Below are 12,595 nucleotides of genomic sequence, written 5' to 3'. Positions count from 1 at the left end.
CGTTCCGGAGGAGGGCTGCAAACAGTGTGACCAGAAGTCCTTCTTAGGACTATTATAGTTGTATACAGGCAGGCAGGGTATAGCCAGGTCGGAGTACAGTAGCAGAGTCCTTCTCAGGACTATTGTTGCTATATACAGGCAGGGTATAGCCAGGTCGGAATACAGGCTAGTGACCAGAAGAGTCCTTGTCAGGACTATTGTAGCAGTATACAGGCAGGCAGGCAGGCAGGGTATATAGCCATTCCTAGTGGTGACCGTATACCAGCCTTCATCATATCTGGGGCTGGTGTACACAGTCTAAACCAGTCCAGATAGTGTCAGACTTCTCAGTAATTGTCGCTCCTAAACCTGTTAGGTTCTTAGTGCGTCCGTGCTTGCATTTAAAAACCGCACGTGTGTGCCTGTCGGTGGCAGCGTACAGGTGCACTTGTGTGTGTTTTTCACAAACTAATATATAACGCACAAGTCTAGTGAATACACGTCAGCACAGCATTGCAAAATGCGCAAGGGCGTTGGCAACGAACAAGGAAGTGAGCGTGATGGTGGTGCAGGCAGAGGCCGAGGTCGTGGGCAAGCTCTAATTTCGCCACAACAAAGGGCCACATCTAGTCGCTCGCACGTCCTGTCCCAAATTCTTGGGGACCGCAGCAGTACACCGCTCTTGAACCAAGACCAGTGTCAACAGGTTGTTAGTTGGATAGCGGATAATGCTTCCAGTCAGATTGGCACCACCACAAACACTCTGTCTTCCACACGGTCAAGTGTCAGTAGCCGTGATACTGCACCGCACATTTCAGAACCTGATCCTCCTTCCTACCACCAGGCCGAGTACACGTCCTCGGACATTACTGATCCCACACTTGGACACTCGGAAGAGCTGTTCACATTTCCATTCGCACATTCTGGCCTCTCGCCAGCTCATGTTGAAGTGGGTCATGAGGAGATCGTATGTACAGATGCCCAAATATTTGAGCAGCCACGTTCTCACGAAGTTGGCAACGTGTCTCAACAAGGGGTGGACGATGATGAGACACAATTGTCAGGAAGTCAGGAGGAGGAGCAGGGTGCGGAAGAGGAAGACGACGTGGTGGATGATCCAGTAACTGACCCAACCTGGCAGGAGGATATGCAGAGCGAAGACAGCAGTGCACAGGGGGAGGGAGGCGTAGCATCCCAACAGGCAGTAAGAAGCAGGGTGGTGGCTCCAGGCAGAAGTCAGGCAACCGTTCCCCGGAACAACAACACGACACAAGGTGCCTGTACAAATGTTAGGTCTTCCCGAGTCTGGCAGATTTTTAAGTTGGCTCCAGATGATTCTAAAAAGGCCATTTGCAACACCTGCCGTGCCAGCATCAGCAGGGGTACCAAAACTAGCAGCCTGACCACCACCAGCATGATCAGGCACATGTCAGCCAAGCACCCGACTTTGTGGGAAGTACAACAGAGTCGAGGAGCAGTGCTTGCTGATGTCACTGCTACGTCTTCGCTTGTTGTGCATGCGAGCCAATCCCCTGTCCATGCTGCCTGCGAACAAGCCTCCTCCGGTCCTGCACCTGCAGTTGCCTATGCAGAAATAACACCATCATCAAGCACGTCCTTGTCCCAGCGCAGCGTTCAGTTATCCATTCAGCAAACCTTTGAACGCAGGTGCAAATACACTGCCAACACCCCACATGCCACAGTTCTAAATGCTAACATTTTGCGACTGCTTGCGCTGGAAATGTTGCCTTTTAGGCTGGTGGAGACAGAAGCATTCCGCGACCTGATGGCGGCAGCTGTCCCACGTTACTCGGTCCCCAGCCGCCACTATTTCTCCCGGTGTGCCGTCCCCGCGTTGCATAACCACGTGTCACAAAACATCACACGTGCCCTGAACAACGCTGTTTCACCCAAAGTCCACCTAACCACAGACACGTGGAGAAGTGCTTGTGGGCAAGGCCGCTACATCTCGTTGACGGCACACTGGGTTAATATTGTGGAAGCTGGGACCCAGTCTGAGCGAGGGACGGAACACGTTCTTCCCACACCAAGGTTTGCAGGCCCTACCTCAGTCAGGGTTTCACCCACACTCTACAGCTCCGGAATGTCATGCTCTTCAGCCTCCTCCTCCTCCTGCGCATCCTCATCCACTTTACCCTCCACACCAGTCCCAAGCTGGAAGCACTGCAGCACTGCCTCGGCGAAGCGGCAACAGGCTGTGCTGAAGCTAATCTGCATAGGTGACAAACCCCACAATGCAGAAGAGGTGTGGACAGCTCTGAAACAGCAGGCAGATCACTGGCTCACACCTCTGAACCTAAAGCCAGGAAAGGTCGTGTGTGACAATGGCCGTAACCTGGTGGCGGCTTTGAGGCGAGGCCAGCTGACACATGTTCCATGTGTGGCCCATGTGCTCAACCTCGTGGTTCAGCGGTTTCTAAAGTCATACCCAGAGCTGTCTGATCTGCTGGTAAAAGTTTGCCGCCTGTCTGCACATTTTCGAAAGTCACCTACTGCTTCAGCCGGCCTTGCCGGCTTTCAGCGCTGTTTGCATCTTCCGGCTCACAGACTGGTGTGTGATGTCCCCACGCGTTGGAATTCAACTCTGCACATGTTGGTCAGGATATGTGAGCAGAAGAGGGCAGTTGTTGAGTACCTGCATCACCTAAGCCGTCGGGAAATGGGTCAAACTCCACACATAACACCTGAGGAGTGGAGATGGATGTCCGACCTATGTACCATCCTCCAAAACTTTGAGGACTCCACCAAGATGGTGAGCGGTGATGACGCCATTATTAGCGTCACCATACCGCTTCTCTGCCTTCTAAAACAGTCTCTGCTCAAAAACAAACATGATGCATTGCAGGCGGAGCGCGATGAGTTGCAGCAAGAAACAGTAGTGGGTGTGGGTGATAAATTTATACTAGCTGGGTAACCCACCAATAGACAAATAACGCCTAAAATATACCTTTTAATATAATAATATAAAATTGTAAAGGAGACCAAACAAACATATATAGCGCACATGCGCCTAAAAATTGTCACCAGCTGTGATATCCTATATCATTATCATTAAGAATATTCTTTCACAGACGACAATAGGTAATCGGCAGTAGAGTGACCCTCATCAAATATTGTGTGATAGGGAATAAAAGGAAACGATCTCACCCGTCTTCAGTACGTTAAGGGTGAATGTTCCTCAGCCGAAACAAATGCAGGCAAACGGAGTTGCCACAATTCACTGAGATCCTATGGTTTCAACAGGTGTTCCACGGATCCACTCAGAAACAACTCCGATAGCATATCAAAGAAACTTTTTCTCTCTCAACGCGTTTCATTTGATCATCAGGAGATTTAGAGAAGGAATATGGTGTCTTTCAATGAAACCGGCATATCCGCCGTAGGGTTCAGACACACATCCGATGCCACATTAATATGTCCTTCATAGGACCGGCACATCAGCCACTATATGGGTCCAAAAAACATAGTATGAGTCTCCAAAATAGAACGACCGGCCTCATATATATCAAACAGCCTCATTTCGTGAAAACCAGATACAAATTGTGTACTCACCAAGGTCCCGACACATGACATTTAATGGTACTGCGCCATCATGCCGAGCACCGGCATTATGTTTAAATAACAGAGCATTGCCGCTCTGAGTCAGGCGTGTGACGTCACATCCGCCTCACGGGTGCCCGCCCACTTCCTGCGGGTCACTCCGTGTTGAGACGCACGCAAACCAGGACGGAGTCCCGGAACGCAGGACACTCTGCGCATGCGCAGAAAACGGCCGCTGCATCTTACGGTGCAGCAGGCGCAACAGCCTGCGGTCACCATCAAAGGGAATGTTGACATAGCAAGCATTCCAAATAATCCTGCCCTGGGACATAGTTGTCCCAAGAGCAGTCAATCCAGGTTAGACATGGCTGTGCAATTATGGTAAAAAGGACAGTTTCAAACACAATTCATAAGTTATGGTACAGAGGAAGAAGAGGGGAAAGAAGGGGAGGGGGAGGGGGGAGGGGGGGAGGGGGGAAGGGGGGAGGGGGGAGGGTGATAACACACAGCCCAGCCTCGTCTCATCACAACGTGCAGTGGAGGACTATGACGAGGAGGAGGATGAAGACATGGAGCAACTCTCCGGCCAAATTGAGGATATTACATGCACACCAGTCATATCCTCGGTTCAGCGTGGCTGGCCAGAGGACAGGGTAGATGAGGAGGAGGAGGAGGAGGAGGAGGACAGCATGTTCAGTCATCGTGTTGGTCAGGATACTGAAGTACTGGCTGTTAAGAGTCTGGCGCACATGGCTGACTTTATGGTAAGCTGCCTGTCTCGTGACCCTCGCGTTAAGAACATCTTGGCCGACAATCATTACTGGTTGGTAACACTGTTAGACCCACGCTACAAGGAGAACTTTATGTCTCTTATTCCCGAGGCGGAGAGGTCAACCAAAATGCAGCAGTTCCGGAAGGCCATAGTCACGGAAGTAGGCAAAGCATTCCCCTCACAAAACGCTAGCGGCATAGGTCAGGAATCAGTGGACAACCAAGGCGTACAGCCGAGAGAGGCACAAGTCCAATCCGCCAGAGGTAGGGGAACAGTCTTTAAGATGTGGGACAGTTTTCTCAGCCCCTCACGTACCACAGCCCCTGAGGTGCGGGGTAGTGCCACAAGAAATCCTAAGTTTGCCCAGATGCTCAAGGAGTACCTTGCAGATCGAACAACTGTACTCCGACATTCCTCTGTGCCTTACAATTATTGGGTATCCAAGGTGGACACGTGGCATGAATTGGCTCTCTACGCCTTGGAAGTCCTGGCCTGCCCTGCCGCTAGCGTTTTGTCAGAGCGTGTTTTTAGTGCCGCAGGTGGAATCATTACAGATAAATGCACCCGCCTGTCAACTGAAAATGCTGACAGGCTGACTCTGATCAAGATGAACAAGGGTTGGATTGGGCCAGACTTCACCACACCACCAGCAAATGAGAGCGGAATTTAAAGTTTGAAACGGGAATTTGCCATGTACCTCCACTCACCCATGGGTACACACTTCTGGACTTTGGATAATCGCTGGACTGCTCCTCCTTCTCCTCATGCGCCACCATGATGACCGTTACAATAGTTAGGCCTTTGTTTCAGGTATACCCCCAGTGGTAAATTTTTTCGCCCATTCTTTCAGAATAGACATTACAACGACAGGAGACCCGCTCCTTTGCAATGGGAACAATGTTTTGAGACCCTCATGCACGTCTCTATCCAGGGACAACGTGGAGCCTCCCAATTTTTGGCTGCCCTGCCAAAGGGCTATACTACAATACACCCACTTCCTTACAATGGGCACTTCAGGTTTACAGGCCCTCATGCACGTCTCTATCCAGGGACAACAAGGAGCCTCCCAATTTTTGGCTGCCCTGCCAAAGGGCTATACTACAATACACCCACTTTCTTACAATGGGCACTTCAGGTTTACAGGCCCTCATGCACGTCTCTATCCAGGGACAACGTGGAGCCTCCCAATTTTTGGCTGCCCTGCCAAAGGGCTATACTACAATACACCCACTTCCTTACAATGGGCACTTCTGGTTTACAGGCCCTCATGCACGTCTCTATCCAGGGACAATGTGGAGCCTCCCAATTTTTGGCTGCCCTGCCAAAGGGCTATACTACAAAAGACCCACTTTCTTACAATGGGCACTTCAGGTTTACAGGCCCTCATGCACGTGTCTATCCAGGGACAATGTGGAGCCTCCCAATTTTTGGCTGCCCTGCCAAAGGGCTATACTACAAAAGACCCACTTTCTTACAATGGGCACTTCAGGTTTACAGGCCCTCATGCACGTGTCTATCCAGGGACAATGTGGAGCCTCCCAATTTTTGGCTGCCCTGCCAAAGGGCTATACTACAAAAGACCCACTTTCTTACAATGGGCACTTCAGGTTTACAGGCCCTCATGCACGTCTCTATCCAGGGACAACGTGGAGCCTCCCAATTTTTGACTGCCCTGCCAAAGGGCTATACTACAATACACCCACTTCCTTACAATGGGCACTTCAGGTTTACAGGCCCTCATGCACATCTCTATCCAGGGACAACGTGGAGCCTCCCAATTTTGGCTGCCCTGCCAAAGGGCTATACTACAATACACCCACTTCCTTACAATGGGCACTTCTGGTTTACAGGCCCTCATGCACGTCTCTATCCAGGGACAATGTGGAGCCTCCCAATTTTTGGCTGCCCTGCCAAAGGGCTATACTACAAAAGACCCACTTTCTTACAATGGGCACTTCAGGTTTACAGGCCCTCATGCACGTCTCTATCCAGGGACAATGTGGAGCCTCCCAATTTTTGGCTGCCCTGCCAAAGGGATATACTACAATAGACCCACTTTCTTACAATGGGCACTTCAGGTTTACAGGCCCTCATGCACGTCTGTATGCAGGGGCATTGGTGAACCTCACAATTTTGGACTGCCCTGGCAAAGGAAAATACTACAAAGACTCACTTCCTCAAAATGGGCACATTAGACTCAAGAGGCCTTCATGTACGTCTCTTCTCAGGGACATCGGAGTGCCACACAATGTTTTCACGTAAAATCTTTCATGTAATCTCCAAAAGTAACATACACCAGCTCTATCTCACTATTGGGTATGTGCCCTTAACATTTCCGCCATGAAAATTCATTTTGGTGTCATTTTGGAAGGTTTTCTGGTGAGTCCGTAAAAATGGCGTAAAACGCGGACAAAATTGTTCACAGCTGTGACTTTTGAGTGATAAATGCTTCAAGGGGTCTTCCCCATGCTGTTGCCATGTCATTTGAGCACTCTTTTTTAGGGTTTCTACATGCTGCCGGGGGTCATTTCATAAAAATACTCGGGTCTCCCATAGGATAACATTGGGCTCGGTGCTCGGGCCGAGTACACGAGTATCTTGGGATGCTCGGCCCGAGCCTCGAGCACCCGAGCTTTTTAGTACTCGCTCATCACTAATGAGAAGCCATCACACGTGAATGTTGTCAGGATGCTTTACTATTGGCAGACACAGGACTCATAGTGGTGCTCACATATTCTTCTCCGGAATCTTATTTTTCTATACCATGTTCAAAATTATTATGCAAATTATATTTTTCTCTGAATTTCCTAAATGGTCGCTGCAAATGACAGTGAGTCTAATAAAAGTCATCCCCCGTTAGAGTATACATCGAATTTTATTGAAGAAACGAAGAAACCTCCCAATAATAACAGTATAATCTTCAAAATTAAAAAAAAACCCTCAAAATGTACTGTTCCACATTATTAGGCACAGTAGAGTTTCTAAACATTTTATATGTTTTAAAGAACTGAAAATGCTCATTTGTGGAATTAGCAGCATTAGGAGGTCACATTCACTGAAATAAATGCTATTTACATCCAAAACACCCTAACAGGCTAAGTTACATGTTAATGTGGCGCCCCTGACCTGGTCAGGCACCACTGAGTACTGCACCCATGCTGGGGACAGTACAACACAGGTAATCCAGAAGGCTGACCGGGGTGTGGAACACAGGCGCATAGTGATCAGGTCTCACACATGTACCCATGAGAGGACCCCTGGGGATCCCAGGAGGGGGAAAAGCCTTCACCTTCACTGGAATAGTGGAGGGGGCCAAAAGCCTCCATCTCCTCTCAAGGGGTGTGGTAAGAGAGTCTGGTTGCTAGGTGGCGTAGGCAGGCACAAAAGGGAAAAGAGAAGGAGGAGTAAACAGTCTAGAGTCTGCAGCAGAGTGTGGAGGAGTGAGGAGCAGGAAAGTGAAGCTCAGACAGGAGCAGCAGTGAAGGTCCCAGATGTGAGCCGGTTCAGAGCAGAGTCCAGGGAGCTCGAGTGAGGAGCAGATCCCGTGGGCTGCTGTAGTCTGACAGCGTCCGCGCAGTGGCTACCGACGGGGGAGAACGGTCAACTAGGAGTGCTACCCGAAATCCATCTTCAGCTAGAGAGAGAGCAACGGAGTGGGAAGTAAGGAGACTGCTAGAGAGTACCAGGCCCAAACGGGCGGCAGATCCCGAAGCGGAGATAGATCCAGCTTTCTTTTGCTAAACCTGCCGGTGTGGGGCTCTCAAAGCCCACACCACAACACCACAAAAGCCGCAGCCACGTAGCCACAGTTAGGGCCCATAGGTCACAGGAGGCAAGCAGCTGGAGTGGCCTGGTCCAGGCGACAAGCAAACGGCAACTGAAGGGGAGTGAGGCTTCAGCAACTTCCCTGGGTGACCCCCATAGGGACTAAAAGTCGGGGTTACCCCAAACCACCAAGGGCTAAGGAAGGCGAGTTAGTAGTCACCCTCACAAGTCAGCCTGAAGGACACCTGGTTCCCACTTGGTGCATCCCAGCTACGCCCGGGTCACTCACCCTGCCATCAACTGTGAGTAAAAACCCTGAAAGACATCCTGCCTGTGTTGAGTCATTCTGCGCCTTGTAGTTCTACACATCTACACAGGGCCCTGGGGCTTGCCTCACTCTCAGGAGGCTACTACAACTGGCTGCACCCACCATCAGCCCCAGGCATCCCTTAACCTGCAGTGGCGGTCCCCACTGACCGCAAATCTGAGAGTGGCGTCACGACAAACTAGAATAGAAGATTTCCTACCAGACAGATCCATCTACGTGGAGTCCCTGAAGGTAATGCACCGACACAGCGTCCCCGGGGCTCCACATCTGGCGTCACGAACAGGATAAGGACTAGACCTGTTGAGACAGGTGACTATGTGCCTGGGCGGTCCGCTTGAAAAATTGGAAGCGCCGCCATATTGCCACCATGAAAAGCGCGCTGAAAAACAACAGCAGCCCGCGCTGGAAGAAGTTACCGCCCACGAAGAGGTGTGGCTACCCAGAGATCCCCTGCAGAGTTCTGACCTCGCTTGTGAAGAAAGCGGAAGCGTCCAGAGACGGCGGGAAGGAAAGAGAGCCACAAGCCTGCTGCTGCAGAGAGAAGAGATGGAGTCCGGACGTGGATACCCAGAACCAGGCTCTGCTGCCTGGTGGTGCCGGGAGCTTGCTATCTTCTGCGATCAGCTGGAGGCCAGGATTATGCGACAGCTCAGTGAGGGACGCACGGAGCTTCTGGAGATGGCTGCGGCGGTTCGGACCTACGAGGAGGGAGCCGCGCGACGCATGCCAGATCGAGCGGCGACGACTCAGATCCCGATGGTGCCACCGATGGGTGAGTCCAGAGTTGCCCCGGCCAGCGCAAGTGCTCCGACCCCTGCTGCTACGACCGCGGTCCCAGAAGAGGCGCCTGGCGCGGCGACGCTGAGCGAGGCCGCAGCCACGCTAGGTGCGGCCCGCCAAATCCAGGCCGCCGCAGCGACACCCCGCCTGGCCCGCAAAGGTCCGACTGCCACGGCGATACTCATCCGTGCCGCAGGTGTGACGCTGACCCAGGCTGCCACCCTGCTGAGCCCAGTCCGCCAAGACCCCACCGCAGCAGCGACGCTCGTCCGAGCCGCAAGTGAGATGCTGAACCAGGCCGCAGCCCCGCCAGGTGCGGCCCGTCAAGCCCCGATCACTGCAGCGACGCCCAGCTCCACCTGCACGGACCCCATTGAGGATGCGACGCCAATTCAGACCGCGGCTGCAATGCCCAGTCCGGCCCGCCAAGAACTGGCCGCAACAGCGACGCAGATCCAGGCCGCCGCCACGTCAGGCTCGGCCCGCACAGACCAGGCCGCCGCCATGCCAGGCGCGGCCCGCCAAGACCAGGCCGCCGCAGCGATGGCCTGCGCGGCCCGCCAAGAAAAGACTACATCACCATTTACCCCGGCCTGCAAGGCCAGAGCAGACACCGCTCCCCAGTCCAAGGAGGTCCCGGCTAGGAAGCCCACGCTGGGGGAGGACCCCGCGTACTGGCAGCTGAAGGCTGACATGGAGGCCAAGTTTCCACAGGAGATGGTGGACCAGTACATGCTCCCTCCGCACACCCCTAAGGCAACCCCTGCAGCAACCACGCCGAAGAGTCCACCGCCTGGGCCAGCTGAGGAACACTCATCCCCAGCGCTGCCACGACCAGAGTGCAGCGAAGAACTAAGGGGGAGAGGAGGGCAAGAAGCTGAGGAGTTGCCCCCGGAGCCAGCAGCAGTGCTAGTCCCAGAGCCGGAGATGCTGCCATATTCCCGCTGGGACGAGGAAGACCTGACACCTCCTGCTGAAGAAGACCTGCCCAACCGCCCCACCTGGGAGCTTGTAAGCTGCACTTCGCAGAATCCAGCCCGCAAGACACAGCGCCGCAGTAGAACCCAGTCTTTCCCTGCACCGCCATCCCCAGAGCAGAGAGAAGTCACGGCCAGAGACCTACAAGAAAAACGGTTCCTGAGAAGAGCCAAAGCACAGATCAGAGGACCCCTGCGTCGAGGAATTGTCGAAGATTTCAGCCTCAAATCAGGATACGGCTTTATAGTATCACCTGGTGTGAAGGAAGGGATTTTTGTCAATCGAAGGGATGTGAGAGCCCACCTGCCCAGAGGACACCCTGGAAGAAATTTGAAGATAGGAGACTCAGTGGAGTTCACTATGCATCAGGGAGAAAGAGGCTGGTATGCCCTAGATGTTGCACCATGTTCTAGAAGTCCTTGCAGAAGCCCTGCAGTCACAACAGAAGATGAAGACAGAGACACTGAAGAAGAAAGAAAATACAACGAACCCACAGACGAAGAAAGAGATCAAGAAACCAACAGGTGCCGCAGCCCTACAGGCCCAAGCCCTGGTATGGAAGAGTAGAGGAATCTGCATAAAGTAAAGCATACAGCAAGTTAAAGTTTTGAAGAGTTGGAAGTTTTGCAACGTTTACGTTTAAGTATGTGCCCACATAAACTTGTGTGAGAAAACCATAAACCTTAAGGCTATGAACTGGCTATAGCCACAAACTCTCGCAGTGTAAATAGTTACACCAGAGGGCACCACCACCACCAGAGTCAGCCTGTTTAGGGGCTTGGCTCGTCTGCAACCAGGAGGAGCCCGTCCGTATATAGGGCCTTGGCTCACCTGCGACCAGAGAGCATGCCTGTTTATGGGGCCTGGCTCTCCACCACAAAGAGGGTACCTGGTCAGCACCAACTGTGGAGGCCGCCTCTACATCCTGCCAGAAGAGGCTGAAGGCGCGGATCCACCAGGCCAGGTATACCCTGAAACCACCAGCCCATGAAAGCCGCCTCTACATCCTGCCAGAAGTGGCTGAAGGCGCGGCCAACGGGAGAGGCAGATTGGAGGAAAGGTCTGGGGAAGTAGATGGCCCAGATCTGGTTACCAAAAGGACCGGTGACCTGCCTCCTGAAAGGGTTTGGGTGGGTTAACGGACTTGTGGGTGGAGGGTGGTGATGTATGGTACCTGGTGCTTTTAAAATGTTTTACATGTTTTAATGTTTTATGCATTTTTAAAATGTTGTCTTGCAGCCCGAGGACGTGCTGGTGATAACTAAGGGGGAATGTGGCGCCCCTGACCTGGTCAGGCACCACTGAGTACTGCACCCATGCTGGGGACAGTACAACACAGGTAATCCAGAAGGCTGACCGGGGTGTGGAACACAGGCGCATAGTGATCAGGTCTCACACATGTACCCATGAGAGGACCCCTGGGGATCCCAGGAGGGGGAAAAGCCTTCACCTTCACTGGAATAGTGGAGGGGGCCAAAAGCCTCCATCTCCTCTCAAGGGGTGTGGTAAGAGAGTCTGGTTGCTAGGTGGCGTAGGCAGGCACAAAAGGGAAAAGAGAAGGAGGAGTAAACAGTCTAGAGTCTGCAGCAGAGTGTGGAGGAGTGAGGAGCAGGAAAGTGAAGCTCAGACAGGAGCAGCAGTGAAGGTCCCAGATGTGAGCCGGTTCAGAGCAGAGTCCAGGGAGCTCGAGTGAGGAGCAGATCCCGTGGGCTGCTGTAGTCTGACAGCGTCCGCGCAGTGGCTACCGACGGGGGAGAACGGTCAACTAGGAGTGCTACCCGAAATCCATCTTCAGCTAGAGAGAGAGCAACGGAGTGGGAAGTAAGGAGACTGCTAGAGAGTACCAGGCCCAAACGGGCGGCAGATCCCGAAGCGGAGATAGATCCAGCTTTCTTTTGCTAAACCTGCCGGTGTGGGGCTCTCAAAGCCCACACCACAACACCACAAAAGCCGCAGCCACGTAGCCACAGTTAGGGCCCATAGGTCACAGGAGGCAAGCAGCTGGAGTGGCCTGGTCCAGGCGACAAGCAAACGGCAACTGAAGGGGAGTGAGGCTTCAGCAACTTCCCTGGGTGACCCCCATAGGGACTAAAAGTCGGGGTTACCCCAAACCACCAAGGGCTAAGGAAGGCGAGTTAGTAGTCACCCTCACAAGTCAGCCTGAAGGACACCTGGTTCCCACTTGGTGCATCCCAGCTACGCCCGGGTCACTCACCCTGCCATCAACTGTGAGTAAAAACCCTGAAAGACATCCTGCCTGTGTTGAGTCATTCTGCGCCTTGTAGTTCTACACATCTACACAGGGCCCTGGGGCTTGCCTCACTCTCAGGAGGCTACTACAACTGGCTGCACCCACCATCAGCCCCAGGCATCCCTTAACCTGCAGTGGCGGTCCCCACTGACCGCAAATCTGAGAGTGGCGTCACGACAAA

The sequence above is a fragment of the Anomaloglossus baeobatrachus genome, chromosome 4 (assembly GCF_048569485.1).
Source record: "Anomaloglossus baeobatrachus isolate aAnoBae1 chromosome 4, aAnoBae1.hap1, whole genome shotgun sequence".
Lineage (NCBI taxonomy): Eukaryota > Metazoa > Chordata > Amphibia > Anura > Aromobatidae > Anomaloglossus > Anomaloglossus baeobatrachus.
This window is presented reverse-complemented; position numbering follows the sequence as displayed.